General features: G+C 36.7%; 1 non-coding gene across 1 annotated transcript; it reads left to right on the top strand.

The window, feature by feature from the left end:
• The first annotated feature begins 3,167 nt into the window (after positions 1–3,167).
• On the top strand, positions 3,168–3,274 carry LOC141715572 (small nucleolar RNA R71). Its single transcript, XR_012572329.1, has one exon. It is a non-coding gene; the product is annotated as a small nucleolar RNA R71 (small nucleolar RNA).
• The last annotated feature ends 19,852 nt before the right edge of the window (positions 3,275–23,126 follow it).

Here is a 23,126-nt window from a genome sequence, read left to right as displayed (position 1 = left end):
GTCAATATATATGAACTATTTGTTACACAATTGCAGTGAATATGAAGATAGGTTGAATCTGGAAGCTTCACTCGACCTTTATGGCAAGTTTACCCTCGTCTCGAGATCCTACATAAATAATAATAATCCTCATTATAATATATTCTCACCAACTTAACCTATTTACAACCCAAAATTAAACACGGATGGCACTTAGGCCTATATGCACTTAATTTATATTCACCTTATAAATATAATTGCACACACATAGCCACATATACTCACATATCATATATTAATACCAAATAACACCATATACACCATAATGCAACACTAGGCTTGGATGATCTCGATCCCTCAACTTAAGTCACTTGGTCGCTAAACTAGACAAAGTCTTCTAATTTTGGCTTCCTAACTCGAGGTGCCTTTTCTAAACTATCCGAGACCTATTGATCCTCACTTGTGCCCTTTTCTCCACTGACCTTATACTATCTTACAACTATGGTGGTCAACCTAAATATCACTCCTAGGTGTTCTAAAACTATGTGCTAAGTGAAAGTGCCCACTGGTGCAAATTTCAGAATGACATCTATGGTTTCTTGAGTGCATTAGACACTCCTAAACTACAAGTTTTCCTTCAAAACTCTTACAAAAGACTCTCCTGACCTTAGGGCATCTCCCAAACTTGATGTGGCTCAAGGTCCTAGCTTGGGCCTTCTTGGGCCTAAGCTTAAAGTCCAAGGTTCCCCTGTTTTTCTGGGCAGAAAACGCCCTGACTTGAATTAACTTGTGACACATGGTTCTAACTCATATACTATGAACTATGGCTGGAAAAACTTCTCTGACACTCCCTCTAACTAACGCCCAACAGGGCCTAATGAGGGCCTACCCATGACATGGTCAAATCTCCCTATTTCTAAGTTGCAACAAAACTGTCCCCTGTTGGACAGATTTTATGATTCTACTTGTGCACCTAACCAAACGACATGCAAACCTCCAACCAATTCCTAAAACCTTTTATATACTCCCAATACTAACTTCTTGTCGCTTGGGGCTCAAAGTGCACAACAAATGCTCATTTAAAACTTCCCCATAAACTAGTGCATCAAATCTGGAAAAAATGAAAACACCAACTAATCCCTTTCCCCCTTAACTCCCACTTAAAAACCAAGCACCCAACTCTTTCCAAAGCAAACCTAGTGTCTTAATGTCCTAAAATAGTGTCTCAAGAGAAGGGGAGATCATCCATGCCCAAAAACTACATCATGCAACTAAATATATAACATGCAACTCATGAAAAACACATAACAAGATTTCGACTAGGCATAAAGTTTTAAATGCTTGCAAAATCGACTATTAATAAGAAATTTATCATGGAAACAATCTATTTTAAGCACACATATTTTGAATTTATAGATTTTTAAATATAACAACATGATTTCGAAAAGAGTAGCATGCAAAATATGGTTGATCATCATTTTAATGTCTTAAAACTAGCATGCATGGCTAAACATAAATATATAATAAAATTTCAGTAGCATGCAAAGGATTTTAAAGCATGATATCTCCATAAAACACTTAGTTAGCACATATACATAATATATCTCATAGAGAGCTCTTGAATTCACAAGAATCAAGAGTTTCTCTTTGGAGATCACATAAGAACTACACATGCATCCATGAAACTTCAACTTCCAAGTCACAAAACACTTGGAAAGTATATAAGATGAATGTAAGTAGAAGATTTACACTTGGGAAGATGAAGAATGAATTGAAAAATGGAAGGGGGGGTGGGGAATTTGGCCTTCGGCCGAGAGCAAGGGTGGGAGGGGGGAGGAGAAAAATTTGTGGGGTATTGGAGTGTGGAATGAGTGGAATGACTTCTCCCACTTAAACTTTTGTTTTATGCTTTTTGGTTGACAAATAATGAGTGAAAGTGAGAACTTACAAAAATGTCCTTTAGCTAAAGTTAGGCCATTTTGCATGCAAGGCTAATGTAGTAATTTGGTAATAATCAAATGAGTTAGTGGGGTTGGAAAAGTCTTATTTGCCCTCTGAGAGAATAGAAGGGTGATTTGCATGCAAGGTCTCTTATGTAATTTAATAATTATAACCAATAAAATTTGTAAAGATTTATTTTTATAAAATAAAATACAAGTTCAAAAACTATAAAATTTATACCATAAAATAACTTGGATTTTTAGAAATTTTATAAAATCACTTTTGAAATTTGTTAATAAAATAACTTTTAAAAGAAAATTTCTCCAAGGTTTAGAATATTCCTTATAAATTAAAAATAGGGGAAATAAATAAACTCTCATTTTGAAAAATCATATACTACATAAAGCAAATTTAAAATGCAGAAATTTTTCATTCACACAAGGTACAACCATTAAGTATATTCACTTATGGCTTTAATATCACACAAAATCCACATATAATATTACATAAAATGCCGGTCATTACATGGTACTTTCGTGTCACTAGGAAGTGTTCCAGGTTGACGATTGAGCACTGCATTGGCTATTTGACCGATTTGATTTTCCAATGTCTTGATAGAAACCGCCTGACTCTTGCATAACAGCTTAAGTTCCTCAAAATCAGCACTAGTAGGTGCAGCTGCACTTCCCTGTTGAGGATATGATTGCCTTTGAGCATACTGCTGTGGTTGCTGGAATCCAGGTGGATTAAACTGTTTACTCACACCTTGCTGATATGGTGGCTGAATAGCATTCTGATTATTATCCCAACTGAAATTTGGATGATTTCTGTTGTTAGGATGATAAGTAGCTGACATAGGCTGCTGTTGTCACTGATAATTATTCACATACTGAACAGATTCGTTGACAAGAGAACACTGATCCGTAGCATGAGAACCTGCACAAAGCTCATAGACCATAGCTATTTGATTAACTCCATATGTAGCTAGAGAATCAACCTTCATCGACAGTGCTTGAAGCTGCGCTGCAATAGCGGTGGCTGCATCGACTTCCAGAATACCTGCTACCTTCCCAGGCATCATCCTCTGAGTTGGGTTGTGATGCTCATTTGTAGATATAGTCTCGATAAGATTATAAACCTCAGTATAACTTTTGGCCCATAAGGCGCCTCCAGCTGCTGCATCGAGCATGGGCCGAGATTGGGCCCCCAAACCATTATAGAAACCAGTGATCACCATCCAATCGGGCATTTCATGATGTGGACACTTTCTCAACATTTCCTTGTAGCATTCCCAAGCTTCGCACATAGATTCTGTAGGTTGCTGCGCAAACTGAGTAAGAGCACTCCTCATAGTAGCAGTCTTTGCCATCGGATAAAACTTCACCGGAAACTTTTGGACAAGATCTTGCCAAGTAGTGATGGACCCAGCTGGTTCAGAATGTAACCAGTCCTTAGCTTTGTCCCTCAGTGAGAATGGGAAAAGCCTCAGCTTGATAGCTTCATCAGTCACGCCATTATACTTGAAAGTGCTGCAGATCTCGACAAAATTCCTTATGTGCATGTTGGGGTCTTCAGTCGCAGCTACTCCAAAAGAAACAGAATTCTGCACCATCTGAATAGTGCCCGGCTTGATTTCAAAGGTGTTAGCTTGAATAGCCGGATGAAGAATGCTTGACTGAATGTCATCAATTTTAGGCCGAGAAAAGTCCATAAGAGCTGGATCAGCCTGAACAATACGATCACCCATGATTACTAGTTCTTTCTGCTCACTTCCTGAATCCGAATCTTCAAAATCTATCTTTTCCAGAATATCAAGAACTTCGTCTGTCTCCTCAGCTGTATCTAAAGTCCTCTTGCGAGTACGAGAATGAGTTTGCATAAACGCTCGCTTATGTACCTGAAACACAACCAGAAACAATAAGTAACAACTACGTCCTAATCACTGAGTCCTAACGACCAATGATGGTAAGTACATAAACTAAAAAAATACGCCGAGTCCCCGGCAGCGGCGCCAAAAACTTGTTAGGGCGATAACACGCACTAATAATACACGCAAGTATACGCGTTCGCAAGTAATATAGAATACTTTCTAGTTCGTTCCCACAGAGACTCAGACTAATTATTGTTTAATTAAACTCACGCACCAATGTATGATTACTTCTCAATGTTAAAACACTAACACTTAGAATTGTTGACTAAATATTAACTACAATTAATTACTTAATTAATCACTTAAATAACACTTCAATTAACAATATTAAAATACTCATGAGATCACAACTTCATTACTACTTCCTTCAATAGTTATTGTTATTACCCTTAGCATGCAACAGTGATGATATTAATCGAATAACATGAAACTGATAAAAGCCAACTTTCATTGTACTAATACCATTCTACCAAGAATCCACAATTAAGATAGAAGTTGAATATGCATCAATTATATTGAGTTCCTACATGTCTACAGAAATTGACAACATAACGATTTAAGCACAAGTTATTCCTTTTGATTACACAGGGCGAATAAAACTGTTAGAGTTACCCACTAATCATGCATATCATACATGAACCTATGCTAGCATGGCAAGTTCTAAATCTCAAGATCCACCTTCGCTTCACAAGAGATTAACACACTATCTTATATGTTCGCGACGCACATAAGACGAATACGCACAACCAATACTAGATATCATACAATCATCACACACTAAGGCATCAAATAATTAACTAAAGAATTCCATAGTAAATCCGTTACGACCCCATGATCACGATTAGCCCATAATAGCACTTATCGTCATCATGGGTTCATATGAAAACATGATAAACAAACACAAGAGAATAATAACTAAACTAATTATATTAAATCAGAGTACGTCACAAGAGTAATTAGGTTCAAACAAAGAAAACTAGCATCCAACGTTACAACGAAATAAGAATCACAAGAAAATATGCTTCTTCTTCGTTGCGGTGTGCTAAAACGGTCTTCTTCCTTTTCTCCTTTGCTCCTTGCTTAATACAACGTTCCAACCTCATGAAAATGTCTCTAAATCGACTTATATAATAGTCCCATAAAACTCAGATTACATAGAAGTTGGAAGCCAAACAGAAGTAGAATTCTAAAATAATTTATCAAAATTCCCGACCCTGCGCGGCCGCTCAGCATAGCTGAGCGGGCGCTCAGCCTTCTGCGCGGCCGCTCAGCATAGCTGAGCGGGCGCTCAGGACCCTACTGGAAAATTCCTGAGTTTGCTCCGTTTCTTCGCTGTAATCTGACCCTTTCTTTCCTCTCGCAATGGTGAACACATGCCAAGGCTTATTCTTGATGATTACTCCTCCGAAATGCAACTAATACCCTGAAATGCATAAATACTAGAAAAATGCATCAAATACACAAAATACTTGATTTCAAGGCACCAATTTAAGCTATTTTAAGACGTTCTAAGTGGTGTAAAATACCACTTATCAATGATCAGAAAGGATATTGGAGTGAAAATTCCATTTCTGGACAAAAACAACTATCACCACTAGAAGGTGAAGATGCGCCTACATCTTTTTTCTCAAGATGAAGTTTATGTGGACTGCATTGAGAGAGGTCTTCATGTTCCTATGAGAGCTGCTACAGGAAATGAGCCATCAGTTCTAAATCCCAGACATGAATGGTCTGATCTAGACATTGAACAAGTCAGGAAAGATAAAAAGGCCATGAATATACTATTTAATTGTGTTGATGGTGATATGTTTAACAACATCATTAACTGAAAAATAGCAAAAGAGGTTTGTGACACAATTCAAATTATTTTTGATGGTATTGAGCAAGTAAGAGAGAACAAAATGCAGCTCTTGATTCAGCAATATTAGCATTTTTACTGTGAAAAAAGTGAGTCACTCACTGATATATTTAGTAGATTTCAAAAGATACTGAATGCTCTCAAGTTGCATGGAATGGTCTATCAAACAAAAGACTCAAATCTTAAATTCCTTAGATCTCTCAAGGTGACAGTCTCTTTAAGAAACTTTTATGATTACAAGGAATTCACCTTGGAAAGACTGTATGGAATTATAAAAACCTATGAGCTTGAGATAGAGCAAGATGAAAAGATGGAGAAAGGAAGGAAGAAAGGAGGATCCATTGCACTGGTTGTTGAGCAAGAAAAGGAAAAGGAGATGAAGGTTGAAGCTGTTGAATCTACATCAAACTCAAGGGTCTGTGAAAGCAAGGGTAAAGAGATGGTAGCTGAAAATGAAGAACAGTTGAGCCAAGATGACATGGATGACATAGATGAGCATCTTGCTTTTCTATCCAGGAGATTTGCCAACCTCAAATTCAAGAAGAATTTTGGAGCAGCTAAGTCAAACAGAAACATAGTTGATAAGTCTAAATTCAAGTGTTTGAAGTGTGGCTTGGCAGGTCATTTTGCAAGTGAGTGCAGGAAGCCTGATTATGGTAAAAAGAAGTTTAATCCTGTTGATTACAAGCGAAAATACTTTGTGTTACTCAAGAAAATGGAAAGGGCTTTCATTACACAAGAAAATGACTGGGCTACAGATGGATTGGATGAAGATGAAGAAACAAACTATGTCAACCTAGCCCTAATGGCCAAATCAGATGAAACATAAGTTAGTTCATCCAGTAATCAGGTAATCACCACTAACCTAGCATATTTAACTAAGTTTGAGTGCAATGATGCCATCAATGACATGTCTACTGAGCTATATCATTTGCGTGTAACTCTTAAGTCTCTCACTAAGGAAAATGCTAAAATTAAAGAAAAAAAATTGATTTTAAGTGAGAGGAATAATGTGCTAGAATCTCAATTCATTGAGTTTGAAGAAATGAGAATTGAATGTAAAACTGCCAAGGATAAAATAACTGAATCTTTAAAGAAAGAAGAGATTTTAAGAAAGCAACTTGAACGAGAACAAGAAGTGATTAAGGCATGGAAATCATCTAGAGATTTCCATGCTCAAATCACTAAAGTTCAAGGCATAGAATCTTTTTGTTATGAACAAGGAGAAGCTTGATTCCAATCTGGTTAAAGGACTTTCAACGGATATGGATTCGACGGATTATGAAAATTATTCATCGAATAATCAGAAGGATTATACGTCGAAAGACAACAAACCACATCCGTCGAATGTAAGTAAGTCAGTTAGCAAAGCTAAGCTAGCTAAGTTGAATGATAAATATGGATCAGTTTCTAAAAACTTTGTTCCAGGAAAATCAAGTCAAGTGAGAAAAGAAAAAAGAGTTAATGTTGGTCATCAGTCTATCAAGAAATTGAATGAAAGATTAGATAAGATTGAGGTTAAAGCATAATCAAAAAGGAAAAACAATAGAATTGGGAAGGTAGGAATTAACAAACATAACAACTACACACCTGATAAATATTCTCCAAGAAAAATATGTGTTAAGTGTGGTAGTGTTAATCATTTGTCTGTTAATTGCAAACTTGCTATGCCTACTCCTATGTCTGCACCTCCTTCATTTCCCAGCATGCCTACAATGCCTGTTAATGATATGCCTGCACAAAATCAAAATGCACAATATGCTAACATGCCATTTACACCTAATCCTTATTATGCTGCATTTAGTATGTCTCAAATTCCATTTAGCATGCCTTACAGGAATAACATGTTTACACATAGCATGCCTTTTATGTTAATCAAGATGTGCATGATAATTCTGCTTCAATGAATGGTTTCAAAGGTCCAACTCAAATAAAAAAGGATGAATCTGAGATACCCAAGTCAAATGAGATCAAACCTAAGAAACCAAAGAAAAAGGCTAACAAGGCAGGACCCAAGGAAACTTGGGTACCAAAATCAACTTGATTTGATTTTGACGTGTGCAGGGAAACGGGAAGAATCTTTGGTATTTGGATAGTGGGTGCTCAAAGCACATGACTGGAGATTCTACCCTGCTCACTGAGTTCAAGGAAAGAGCTGACCCAAGTATCACTTTTGGAGATGACAGCAAGGGTTCTACTGTGGGATATGGCTTGACTTTAAAGGAAAATTTCATCATTGAAGAGGTTGCCCTAGTGAATGGACTCAAGTATAATCTGTTGAGTATCAGCCAGCTTTGTGATAAGGGCAACTCAGTCACTTTCAATTCAGAAGCCTGTGTTGTGACTGACAAGAAGAGCAACAAAGTGGTTCTCAATGGAGTGAGAAAAGGCAATGTGTATCTAGCTCACTTCAACTAAACAAATATAGAATCTGTAACTTGTCTTCTCAGTAAAGCAAGTCAAGATGAAAGTTTGCTATGGCACAAGAAGTTGTCTCATCTGAACTTCAAGACCATGAATGAGCTAGTCAAAAAAGAATTGGTTAGAGGTATTCCTCAAGTGGAGTTTACAAAGGATGGATTATGTAATTCCTACCAGAAAGGAAAGCAGATTAAAGCATCATTCAAGAAGAAGCTTGATTCAACAATTGAAGAACCTTTGCAACTGTTTCACATGCATTTGTTTGGACCAGTCAATGTATTGTCCATCTCTAGGAAAAGATATTTCCTAGTAATTGTAGATGATTTCTCAAATTTCTCTTGGACATATTTTCTAAAATCCAAAGATGAAGCTGGTGAAATCATCATCAATCACATAAGGAAAGTCAACAATCATCTTGACTTCAAAGTAAGAATAATCAGGAGTGACAATGGAACTGAGTTCAAGAATTCTATGATGAGACTATTTTGTGAAGAGAATGGTATTATGCATGAGTTTTCTGCAACTAGAACTCCACAACAAAATGGAGTGGCGGAAAGGAAAAACAGATCTCTTATTGAAGCTGCAAGAACTATGCTAGAAGAATCAAAGTTACCAACATATTTTTGGGCTGGAGCTGTGAATACTGCTTGCTACACTCATAATATTTCTTTGGTTAATCAAGCAAAATGCATGACACCCTACCAATTGTTCAAGAATAGGAAACAACATTAAACTTTCTATATGTCTTTGGATGTACGTGCTATATCTTAAGGAATCAAAGTGATCAACATGGAAAGTTTAATGCCAAAGCAGATGAAGGAATTTTTGTTGGATATACTATTGGAAAAGCATATGGAGTCTATAATCTAAGAACCAACATTGTTATGGAATCTATACATGTTGTGTTTGATGATAAAAATATTGAAGGACCGCAAGATAGAGATTTCCATGAGAGCCTCAAATTTGACAATGTGGAGATGATTTGTGAAGATAGTGATGATGATAGTGATCAAGAACCAATGTCCAAGGATAATGCTGAAATGTCTACAACTAATGAAGCACACAATTCAACATCCGTCGAAAGACCAAGTGCGTCATCCGTCGAAAGATAATATGCATCATCCGTCGACTGGAAAAGAACAACATCCGTTGATCCCTCAATAGGAGTTGGAAGTCAAGGAAGATCACAGTCAGAAAGAACCCCATCCTCAAGTCAAAGATCCATAAACTCTGGGGGAGCTTCTGATCATCAAAACTCTACTAATCATCAAGATAACAATGTGGCATCTTCATCTAGAGCTAATCTACCAGAACAGAGAAAATGGACTAGAGATCATCCTTTTGAGCTCATTATTGGTGATGCATCTTCTAAAGTTCAAACAAGGAAAGCAACTTAAGAAGAATGTCTGTATAACATCTTTCTCTCAAAGGAAAAAACCAAAGAAGGTAGAAGAATCTCTGTTGGATCCTGTTTAGGTTCTAGCTATGCAGGAGGAGCTAAACCAATTTGAAAGGAACAAGGTATGGAAGCTAGTACCCAATCCTAAAGGAAAGAATCCAATTGACATCAAGTGGGTATTCAGAAACATGATGGATCAAAATGCCATAGTTATCAGGAACAAAGCTAGATTGGTTGCTAAGGGCTACTGTCACCAAGAAGGAATAGATTTTGATGAAACTTTTGCTCCTTTTGCAAGACTTGAAGCCATCAGAATTTTCCTGGCCTATGCAACCCATGCTAATTTTAAAGTCTATCTAATGGATGTCAAAAGTTCCTTTCTGAATGAAGATTTGGAGGAGGAAGTCTATGTCAGTCAGCCTCCTAGTTTTGAAGATCCAAATTTTCCAAAATATGTCTACTATCTTTTGAAAGCACTTTATGGATTGAATTAAGCACCTAGAGCCTGGTATGATACTTTGTCAAAGTTTCTCTTACAAGATCACTTCACAAGAGGTACTGTTGACAAAACTTTATTCTGTAGAAATGTTAATGGCTCTAGCATACTTGTTCAAATTTATGTAGATGATATTATGTTTGGCTCTACAGATGAAAAACTTGGCAAAAAGTTTGCCAAATTGATGCAAAGTAAGTATGAGATGAGCGTGATGGGAGAACTAACTTACTTTCTTGGTTTACAAGTTAAGCAAGTTAGTGATGGAATATTCATTAGTCAAACCAAATATATTTATGATCTTTTAAAGAAGTTTAATCTAATGGACTGCACATCTGCAAAAACTCCCATGGTCATTGCAACTAAACTTGAATTAAACACTACTGAAAAGTCTGTGTATATTTCAAGGTATAGAGGCATGGTTGGCTCACTTTTGTACTTAACAGCTAGTAGGCTAGATATAATATTTGCTACTTGTCCTTGTGCTAGATTTCAGGCTAATCCTAGAAAATCTCATTTAATAGCTATAAAGAGAATTTTCAGATATCTCAAGGGAACACTAAAACTTGGCATTTGGTACCCTAGAGATTCTGGTTTTGATCTAACTGGTTATTCAGATGCAGACTATGCAGGGTGCAAGATTGGTAGAAAAGGCATTACAAGAACCTGTCAATTTCTAGGAAACAAGGTAGTATCCTGGTTTAATAAAAAGCAAAATTCAGTTTCTACTTCTACAGCTGAAGCTGAATATATTGTTGCTGGCAGTTGTTGTGCACAGATTCTATGGATGAAAAACCAATTGTTGGACTATGGTTTGCAAGTGGACAGAATTCCTATTTTCTATGATAACACAAGTGCAATTGCCATCACTGAAAATCCAGTACAGCATTCAAGAACAAAGCACATAGATATCAAGTATCACTTCATTAGGGAACATGTAATGAGTGGTACTGTGGAACTTCATTTTGTTCCAAGTGAGAAGCAAATTGCAGATATCTTTACCAAGCCACTTGATGAATCCAACTTCACTAGGTTGGTAAGTGAGTTAGGTATGCCTAATTATTCTTAAAATATTTTTGATAATTTTGCAAGTTGTAATGCAGCCAGAAACTTAATTGATTTTTCTATTTTAGATGAAATTTTTGCTAAGTCAAAATATACATCTCGATGGATGTTCATTATCCATCGAGTTTGATCATCCGTCGAAATAGAAGAGCTTGGTAAAAATCAATTACTTTTTTGGATTATTTTAAACCCGGCGAATAATTGCTTTATTCTCATCCATCGAATTGTCTACATCTTAGCCGTTAAAGTTCTGAACATTATCCATCGGATATAGTTACCGTCTATAAGTATATCACGATGGATAATTGAAAGAATTTTGACAGTTTATTTTACTTTTAAACGGCTTTTTTGGGCAATTCTCATTGGGTCTTTAATTTTTACCTTTAAATTTTATCCCATTTTATCCGAGAATACATAAAAGCCTTACTTCAAGTTCATTTTAGCTTTTATCTCTCTCTATTACAATTAAATGCTCTCTTCTTCTTTAAAGTAAAATTCTCTTTCTCTCTCCAAATTTCCTTGCTTTAACAATGGCACCAGTAGTCAAGATCATGTCTCAGTCAGGATTCATTTATGAGAAAAACAATTTCGTAGCTCTTGTGAACAAAGAAATTCCAACCTCTGAGGATTATCACAAAATGATGGATTTTGTGAAGGGTTGCAAGCTTAGTTATGCCATGTTGGAATCACCAACAATCTACTGTGAAGTTAAGGAGGAGATGTGGACTACTGCTGTCTATCAGGCAACTGACAAAACTATAACTCTCACCATTAAAGGTAAGGAATATTGCATTAACAGTGACACTATTCAAGCATGATTTTAAATTCTTGATAACACTACTACTAAACTACACACAGATGCTGATTTAGTTAACTTGCATAATACTATTGGCTATGCACTTCCCACCACTAAGTTAAGTGAGATTAGGAGGCTAGGTCTTAGGAAAGAGTGGAGTTTTCTGTGTGATATAGTTACCAAAGTGTATTCTGGTAAAATAAGCAACTTTGATTCTGTCAATACTACCATGCTTAACATGCTTTATATACTGGTTAATGATACTTACTATATTTTAGTGATGTTGTCATGTTTGAGTTTGGCTACAAGTTATGGGAAATTAAAAAGAGATCTAGGAATCTTTATTATGCTAGATTCCTTATGATTATTGTTAACCATATTTGTGAGGATCTTATGATTAAGAACCCAACCAACAAACTAAATTATTGAGTTCAAGAAAGAAGAGTAATAATAGATTTAAACAGGGCTGATCATCAGAAGGAAGTGCCCCTTGTTTATTTGCCTATCATGGATGGCTCTCACGCAAGTGAGGTAAATACTTTTGTCTCTACTCCTCCTTCTTCTCAAATTTCTTCTCCATTGACTGTGGCTATGGCATCTTTGTCAATGACCCAACAGATGCCTACTCAAGCCACAAAATCCAAAGTTTCAAAATCTAAATCAAAGAAACCACACTCTAGTGTCTCTCAAAAGATGTCAGTTTTAAATTCTACCAAAACCAAAGAAGGGAGTGTGAAGGCTGGTAAGATTGGTGAGGGACAGGGTGAACATAAAAGAAACCCTAAGGATAAGGATGGTGAAGTGAGTGTACCCAAACCTAGCCACACCACAGTTTCCCAAAAAACTGTAGTGCTTAATAAGGAAATAAGCACATCTCTAGTTTCATCCTCCCAAAAGGATGCGACTATTAAAAAAAGCTCTCAACCAAGAGCACAAGCTAAAAAGGTTAGGGACACAGATTCAACCCAAACTTATACAAGAAAGAAGAAATCTAGAAAACTTGGGGATGCACAGGGATCACACACAGTGCAAACTGAAGATAAAGACTCAGTCACTGCACCATCTTAAATTCAGTTTGATGTGGCTCCAATAAATGTGGAGTTACAACCAAAATCTTTAACTACAGAAGCACCAAACACACAAAACTCTCCCACCAATTCTCTGGATGTAGATATGATTCACACATCAATCCCTGATTCTCCTTCTTTAACTCTGTTGGAGAAGCCAAAATTCAATGCAAATGAGCATCATCTTGTAGATGATTTGTTGGCTCACTTACCAATTCTTTCCGGAACTGTTGAGACTTTTGTGCCTAAATTATCATCAATCTACACAGAGTCCACAATAGTTTTAACTCCAAAATCTATCATTTCCTCTATTCCGGTGGATATTGTTCATCTGTCGTCCAGTGGTTATATCCCGACGGATGTGCCTAATAGCAGTCGTCCATCGGCTATCCTAATTACTACCCCGATGGATATTCCTCATTCGTCGGTACTCATTATACAAGCTGATTTTTCAACAATTGTTATAAGTGTAGATGAGTTAGTAGTTTTATAATCACTCCTAGGATTGAGGGAAAGGGAGTGAATAGAGTGAGAGGTTGAGTTGCTCTCAGGCAAAAGGAGTGGAAATGAGAGAAATTATGCAGGCTATTTCTTCCAGCCTGGAAAAAGTAAGTGAGGGGAGTTCCACCTTAGTAGGTGAAGGTGAGGGTGTGAGGGTGGTGAGCCAATGGGAGCCCTTGATACAAGAAACTAGAGAAAATGAGAAAAATGCAGGTACTAAAATTTGGGAAGAGCCCATTGTGAGTGAGTTAATGGATGTCAATGAGGCTGAAAAGAAACAACTAATTTGGAAAGAATATCAAGCTGTTTTAGATTCTATTTCTTATGTAGCTGAGGAATTTACTCACCCTGTTTCAGCTTATCAAGTTCTAGATGAACAGGACAATTTGGCTGCTGAAAGAATGCTAAATCTGGTGCATACAACAGCCTCCATGCAAAGCACCAAAGATGCCATCTCAGCCCCGCCACCCAAAGCTGGTGATGATGTTCATTATGGAACTGGTGGTTCTGAAGACATATTTAGGGATGAAGATGATGATGAGGAAGAGTCTATGAACATAGGGGGAGAAGCAGGACCTAGCTCCAGATCAAAAATTCCATCTTGGGTGTTTTCTAAAGACTGTGATGAATAACACTTGAAGACTACTCTCTTTTAAATCATTCAACAAACTCAGACAGCTCTTCAAGCTACAACCAATGCCAACACCAAGAAGCTACTTCAAGCACATCTCAATTCTCTTCAACTGTACCAAATTCAATCTCTTAAACACAATCTAGATGTCACTGCAATTAAAATAGAGATTGATCGAGTCAAGAAGGATGTCTCTGAGAGATTGTATGCTAAATTTTGTAATACAACCCTGCTTGACATCAATAGAAAACTAAAAAAAACTCCAGTCTTGCTAGCAAAGTGGACTCTTTGGATGCAAGACTCAAAATATTGGAAGCTTCTATAACTGCAAATTATTTACATGAAGCCCATCAAACTCAGTTGCTTCAAAAATTAGTGGCTGCACAAACTTCTACCTCCATTCACCTTGATGCTAACAAAAAGGGGGAGAAAGATTTACTTGTCCCAGTTAGTTAAGAATAGCCAATCAGTGAGGGAGAGAATGTACTAAACATACAAGTTGGTCAAGTAATTATTCCAGAAATTACTTTTCCTAAGCCACCAGTCTTGGATAACATTGATCTGATCCAGATAACAGTTATTAAGCTGGATTCAAAGACAAATTTCAAGAAGCTTGATGTTGCAGCAGTTGAGAAGGAACTGGATGACAAATGGAAGAAGATTGATGAAGATATCATAAAGAAATTTAGTCCAATTGAGAAACCAAACAAGACCTTTCATGATTTCTCTCAAGTCAAGCAAATTTCTGTGAATGAAATGAGTCTAGGTAATTTGGAAAAGGACAAACCCTCATGCATAAAGTCTCCAAAAGTCAACTTGGTTTTGAATCCCAAAAGGAATTATCCATCATCTGACAAAAATCCTTTGGATCTTATATTTCAGACTCTAAGGCCAGATGAAAAGAAGCTATTAGCAAGGTCCATTGCATTCTTCAAAGATCCAACTGACTCGGTGCTAAAAAGAAGAATTGCTAAGATCTACAACAATGGGAAAGAAATCTGTGTGGTGGTTGGACACCCTCAGTTTGCAGAAGCTAAGAAGGAAGAAAAAGAGAGAATCAAGCAAGAAGAGAAGCAAGCTGCTTTAGATGCTAAGAAACTCAAACAGAAGAAAAAGCAAGCTGCTATAGTAGCCAAACTTCAAGCTGTGAAAACTGCAGCTGAGATTTCTGAAGAGCAACCTGTGGTATCTGAAGCTCAGGATCAGACTAAAGGAACCTCAATAGACAAAGAAGCCAAGATATAAATAAAGAATCAAGAGAAAATTGGACTTCAGTGATGAGGAAATGGAAAACTACATTCCCAAATAGTCTACAACTTCAACTCAAATATCCAAGCCCTCAGAAGTACAGGATGAATTTAAGGTGGATCCTACGAAGAACTTTCATGGTAAGCCTATTGATCCCAAGGATGAGCCAATAGACTGGGAAAGTTTTCCTCTTCTTGAACTTAATTTACCAATCTTCAACAAGCTAAAGAAGACAAAGACAAGAGCAATCAAGAAGGTCATGCATGTAAAACTCAAAACCAAAACCTTAACCAAAGCTAAACCAACTGTCAACAAGGGAGATCTTCTATACAACTGTGATATCAAGGAATTTTCATATATCAATCTCTATATAGATGAATTAGCAGAAGTGAGGGGAATTGATGCTCACAGAAATCTCCCTGAAAGACTGGTGTTCAAATACAAGGGTGGGAAAGAGATCATATGGCCCCTTCACAGAATTCTTCAAGAAAGTTGTTCTGTTTTGATAAAGATCTTCTCATCCTTCAAATAAAATTTTGGATTCAATGTGACTGCCAAGCAATTGGTTCTAAAGAAGATAGAAGAACTCAGGAGCAGAATGGCCTCAAATGCACTTCCAAGAACTCTATCCATTCCCTTCACAGGAAATAAAGTGCACTTGAGGCCTTACTGGCTGATGGAATTCATGGATGACAAAGGTGTTAGAAGATTCTTCAGATTGGAGGACCAATTAAGCATCTCAAGCAATGAGACTCTATTGGAAATGTAAGAAAAATTGGATCTATCAAATGCTGAAGAATCTGAATTTCACAGACAACTCCAAAATCAAATCGAAGAAAACAACCGGAAGCTTGAGAAGAAACCAAGACAATCAAGGAAATAGAAAACATCTGCTCATACTAGAGGAACACCTTGATAATGATTGTGAGAACTCTTTGTACACTTTACTTTGTTCAATCCTCAAATAAACTGTAGCACTTACTAGTTTTATCTACCATTATTCATTAGTTCATTTAGGGTGTTTTGTTATCATAAAGTTTCTCTTAATTTATGGCTACAATTCCAGTAGACATAAATTGGGGGAGATTGTTAGGATATGTTGTGAACTTGATGATAAGTTAAACAAAATACCTTAGTAGATTTAACTTAGTGTTTTTGTAGCTCTCGACAGATGCTCTAATATAGTCATGACAGATGAACTTTATAGTCCCTACAGATGACAAGTGAACATCCATTGAAAGTGTAGCTTATATAACAATAAGTCTTGTAGCACATTTCTGCAAACAACAATGTTTTAGTTGAGTAGATGTTGTAGGATTCTTTGTGTCATGTTGACTACTAGATTGATATGCAGAATAGTTTGGCTAATTGTAAATATAAGATGTCTTGTTGTAAGTCATATGTCATAGACCTATTTGTATATTCGAGGATTCAACTCAACTCAAATAAGAATGTAATAAGTAAATAGTGGATCGACCGTCAGAGAGATCTCGCAAAGTAATATCTGTCAAAGGATTCAGAGACAAGGTTCATCTACAGACTTGAGGAATTAATTCACTGGAAGAAGTTCAAGAAATTGATCATGCCTCAGTGATATAAGTCAAGATTGTGGATTTAATCAAGTGACAGAGATCTCGTCAGGGTATCAATAAATTACAAGGATTTAATCTGAAGAAAATCAAAGTGTCAGAGTCAAGACATGAAGAAACGTCACGGAAGTTAGTCACTCATGAACCAGACAGTACATCGAGTGTCAACGTTGAAGTGGTGGAATTGATTCATAATTTTCAGTGATTTTCAGAAGATTTGCAGAAGAATGGTTGCTGCTCAAGACTAGAATTAATTCTCTATTAATTAATTAAGTCATCTAATTTAATTAAGAAAATAAATTATATCTGCGAAGAATAATTTATTTATTAATTGAATTAATTGATTAATTAATTCTGAATTAATTCTAGGAATTTTAGGAATTTTCAGAAGTTTAATTGGATTAAATTCAAGCATTAAATCAGCAAGACAATTGAAAATGAACTAGCATGACAATCAGGATTGTCATACCGATTGTCATGCTAGGCCATTGTCAATTGTCTCACCGAAAGTTACTCTAGGAGGATGATTGTCTTGCTAGTTCATTCTGATTGTCTTGCTAGTTCATTCTGATTGTCATGCTAGTTCATTCAGATTGTCTTGCTAGTTCAATCAATTGTCCTACCGAAAGTCTTGCCAGCTATAGGATTGTCATGCCAATTATATTCTATTCAGCTGATTGATTAAATAGAAGCAGAGAAGCAGCATATCATTACTCTCTCTCAATCAAGACAAGAACAAAAGAAAGCAGCCGCCTCTGAAAAATATCATCTTTTATCTGCAGAAATTCAAGATCAATTTCTAGTTTGTTAATGTTAAATCCAAACCACTAGAATTATTTATCTTGTTCTTGTGTAACAATCTAGCGGATCAAAATCCCTAGAACTTAATCTCAAATCGCGTTTAGCATTTGATTCTAATTATTGCAAAAATAGAAAAAGTTCATGTCGAATTTATTCTAGATTTAAGATAATTGATTTGAGATTAATACCTTGTAATCGATACAGTTGTTGTAACACATTTCAAGTTTAATAATATTTTTATTTAACTTGAATTTTGTTTCACATTTTTTATTCCGCATTTTACTCGATTATTTGGTAACGTTTGTATTCAACCCCCCCTTCTACAAACACATTGGGACCCAACAATTGGTATCAGAGCCTTCTGATTAACGAACAAATCAAGATCCTAGACTTTTGTGATTTTTCAACTCCTTGAATTTTTATTTATTCAAAAATTCATAATGACTTCACATAAAGTTGGAACCGTTAAAATTCCACAATTTGATAAAGAGAATTATATCATGTGGAAGAAGAAGATGCTATTATTTTTACAAGTTGCAAATCCCAAATATTCAAACTTGTTAAAGAAGGGTATAAAAACTCCGATGGTTATTGAACCGGAGGTAATAATAGATGGTGTGGTGACTACTGAAGCTAGAACCTATCCAAAAGAGCCTGAAGATTTTACTCCTGTTGAGAAGGAAGAAGCCTCCTTGGATGCCAGCCTTCAATTAATATTAATTGATTCCCTTGATCCCTTGATGAACAGACATGTGATGAACTGTAAAAATTCCAAACACATGTGGGAAACTATTGAGGTGATTAATGAAGGCACAGAGGAAGTTAGGGAGAACAAGTTGGAAATCCTAACCTCTGAATATGAACATTTCAAATCAAATCCAGGAGAAGGAATTACTGAAGTGTTTGAGAGGTACAATGCGTTGATCAACAACCTGAACATCAATGGAAAGTATTATTCAATCAGGGAGGTCAACAAAAAGTTCCTTTTAACACTGCCAGCTCATCTTGAACATAGAATCACTGCCATTAGAGAAGCTAGAGATCTGAGTGAGATTTCTTTGGACAGGCTCTATGGAGTGTTAAAAACCTATGAGTTGGAGCAGATTCAACAGAAGGAAGTCTACGGGAAGGATAGAATGGTCAGCACATCTACTGCACTTGTAGTTGAAGGTCAACAACAACAACAATCTCAACAGTTAGAAAGAATGGTACAGTTTTCCAAGGGTGAGGAAAATGAGTTAGTAGCAGAATATGATCCTCCTACTACAAATCAATCAAGTGATGATTTTTATTCCTTGGAAGAGCTGGAGCAATTGGAAGATGAATCAATGGCCCAAATTGTCAAGAGATTCTCCCATGTCAGATTCAGGAGGAATCCCAAGCTTAAGTACAAGTCCAACTACAACAAATTCCAGAAAGGTGGATCTTCATCCTCTAACACCAGCAGTGGTGGGTACAAAACAAGGATGGTTGATCGAAGCACCATTAGATGCTATAACTGCAATGAGTTGGGACACTTTGCCACAGAATGTAGGAAGCCAAAGCAAGTAAGAAAGAACTCTGAAAGGGCTTATCTGGCAAAGGGAAGAAGCTGGGATGATACTGACAGTGAAGATGAAGATGAAGGAAATCTTGCTCTTATGGCTATTGATGGAAAAGCTTCATCGTCAAGAATAGAGGTAAAACTTTCTGATGCTGAAATGGTTTATCATCTAAGAGGTAACTTAGATTGTGCACGTCGTGATAATGAACTGTTAAGTTTAAAGATCACAGACCTTGAGAAAGAGGTCAATGAATTAAGACTTGTGCATATTAATCAAGACAAATTAAAAGAACAGGTATCTTTTCTAGAGAATAGAGTTGACTGTTATAGAAAACTCGAAACTATTCTCAAAGACAAGATCACCGGTCTTGAGACTAAGGTTAGAGCCTACTTCAATTCTTGTTCGAAGGCTAAAGAGTTCTACAGTAAGCAAGCTGTTAATCAAACATCTGGAATAGGTTATGATTACAATGCTGCTATTGGAAAATTAGGCATAAACTCCCCTCCTCATGTATGTGCTAAAGGGAGGGAAGTACCACATGTGCTTAAGGGTGTTGATGAACCCCTCTATAAAGCATCAATTGCTGAACCATTTGATGCGACCTCTTCTGTTATTCAAGAAGAAATACGTGCTGAGGATCATGCTTATGAGAAGATTGTTTCCAAGTCAAGTGAGTCGAAAGTTCCAGTCAAAGTTGTGAAAGCAACTGAGACTAACTCAGACACACATGAGTTGGATAACAATAATGCCATGTCTACCATGCATAAATTGCCTGCTATTAATCACTCTCATAAAGTATCTGGTGTTGCTAATTGTATGTCTTGTGCTTTTAATATGATGTATGCTTATTTTAATGGTAAGCATGTGTCTAATGATAAGACTACTCCTCGTCAGCATGTGAATAACAAGAAGCATGATAGGTCTAAGACTGCTAGTCCTTCTAAGGCTAGAAAGGAGACATTTGTGCCTAAGCTTAAACAGAAATTTGTTAAGGCTGTTTACAAGGTCAAATGTTCAGTCATTAAGAATGTTGAGACCATTAAAATTAAAAATGTTGTTTTGTCTGACAAAGGACAGTTCTACAAGTATGCCGGGCCCAACCAAGTTTGGGTTCCGAAGAAGGTCTAATCCATTTGAAGTGCAGGGCAGTATACAGGTGTAACCGGTAGTGTGGATTCTTGACAAGTGGATCATCAAGACATATGACCGGAGATAGAGCCCTGCTATCAAATGTGGTTGAGAAAGCTGGCCCCATGGTTACCTTTGGAGATAACAGCAAAGGTTTATCTGAGGGATATGGCTGTTTGCAAGCTGGGAATGTTATCACTGTAATTTTGTATATTGTGCTAGGTTATTATCAGGAAGCATCATCTAACATATAGCACCAGTGACGAGGCTTGAGAATATTACGACATATCAGACACCTGCTGCACATTACACTTGGAATTGTACTCTAGTAAGATGTGTACAAGTGTACTCCTGATTGGTAAGTCAAAAGAGGAAGTCAATGCACCACAGTTCATGGACTTTGCAGCTGCAGATCTATTGGACTATGCAATTTCTTCTTCACAATCTCACTTCAGGTTGGTATGAACTAGTATACTGCTCAAGCAATCGTCAAGGACATGGTATGGCACTCTAACTGCAGTTATAATGTTATATGAATAAGTAGAGTCGTCATATTAATAACTATCTTATCACTAAGCACAATCATATTGTTTTATATGTGCAGTGGTATATTGATTATGCAACATAACAATTAGTATCTAAAGTACTTGACAAGTATCGGTCAATGATATCTTGTTAACATTATGTTGCAGATATTTGTAAGCTTTTGACATGAATGAGAATTACTTAGACTTTACCCTAAGTGATCAATGTTTTATCAAAAACTCATTCATATTGAAAAACAAAAATTAAACTTCTTTCTACATTAGTGATTTCTTATTTCATGTAAAATCTTTTGAAATCACTATTGTAAATCATTTTCTCTCTATTACCATATATTCTGTGTTACAGGTTCAGTCTCCAATGACTTTCTTTCATTGACAGTCATGAGGTTGAAAACCCACAACATCTATCCCAGACTGTAAAGACAAACACAAAAACAGAACCAACCAACACTCTCTTACCACTAAATGTAGTATGAATGAGCGTGAGGGAGATAGTGCCTAGTGCACCACATAAGGAAGGTTCTGTAGTCAACCCAGTAGCTCTGTCTCCTACATAGATGAGTAGTATTTAAACCGAGACAACTGCTAGCCCCCATACATCTTCTCAAAAAGATGTAATGGCTGAAAAGGCACAAAAACAGTTACTAGATTCATTCTCTCAACAGGGTGCGTCTATTGAATTTTGCCTGTCGGCCAAGGTATCCGATGTAGTGTCACCACTTCAAATATAATCAATTCTTGATGCACAAGGAGAGGTTACACACACAAAGGATGAGTTGACGGAAACAAGAGTTTCGACCATTTTAAGGTCAGATTCGATTGTTCAAGGTTCGTTAGTGGACCAATTGCCTTTACAGGTGTTAGGAGAGGATACTGATCCAAAAGCCATATGTCAGTGGTCAGTGTCTACCTCCCCAGGCTTAAATCCCCTGGATGCATCTGCGGATAGTGGATCTGACATAGGTGCAGATCGGCAACTTGTTGACAATGATTCAGATATTACCTGATAAGTCACAAGGAAATGTCTTCACAAACATTAGAAGGGAACTTTGATCTTTATGCTAAATTCGTTGGATCATTGTTTACCTTCCCAGAATTCAAATCTGGAACCCTAAAAGGGAAACTAGCAACTTGTAAATTATGACTCAGATTTATCTGACGAGTTTAACAAGGATGGGGATTTGTGAACTCCCATTGCACCACCTGTGACCTCCTTAAAGGATGGCTAAGGTGATTTTCCTTGCAGGTACAGCTGGATTATGGAGCTATGAGAGAAGAGTGATACACTTGTGAGAATGAGTGTAAACACGAGTGGAGAGAAGAGTGAAACTCATATGAGGTACACTAAACACAATCACACACTCACAGTGAGGAAGAAACAGAAACTACTTGTTATTTCTTTTCCAACCAAGTGAAATATGAGAACTCCTTCAGACGACGGCATACATTCCTTCTTTAAGGGGGAGATAAAAGCTTAAGTAATAGTTTGGAGGATTCCTCAACTAAGGGGGAGAAATAGCAGGGAGGAAGAAAAAGATCCTATATGTACACTACACCACACCATTGTTGTTTCTAACTACGGATCCTATTGTACGGGAGAGGTGGTAAACACAAGGTGATTTCCTAGTAAGGGAAGAAGCTGTTAGGGGAGTACCATTGGTTTTTATCTGCGGATCCTATTGTACGGGAGAGGTGGTAAAACGAAGGTGATCTTCTTTAATCAGTTGATTCTCATAGGGGGAGAAGCAAGAGATATAGGCTTCTCAACAGGAAATGTGGTTGTACAAATGAAGATGGAACTACTTGAAGATATGTTCAGTCTAGAGGAACATCTTCTTGGAATCTGGAAAATGTTGAATCTCATCCAGAACTTTTCTGCTATTTACTTTGCATGTATGTTTATATCTTTTTCTTATTTGTTAGTTGAGTTATCCTCTAGGTATTTGTGTGTTATTGTCTAACAAACAAATAGGGGGAGATTGTAAGTCATATGTCATAGACCTATTTGTATATTCGAGGATTCAACTCAACTAAAATAAGAATGTAATAAGTAAATAGTGGATCGACCGTCAGAGAGATCTCGTAAAGTAATATCTGTCAAAGGATTCAGAGACAAGGTTCATCTACAGACTTGAGGAATTAATTCACTGGAAGAAGTTCAAGAAATTGATCATGCCTCAGTGATATAAG

This window comes from Apium graveolens, chromosome 3 (genome assembly GCF_009905375.1).
Source record: "Apium graveolens cultivar Ventura chromosome 3, ASM990537v1, whole genome shotgun sequence".
Taxonomy (NCBI): Eukaryota; Viridiplantae; Streptophyta; class Magnoliopsida; order Apiales; family Apiaceae; genus Apium; species Apium graveolens.
Note: the sequence above shows the minus strand (reverse complement) of the source record. Positions and strands in the feature narration are given on the sequence as shown.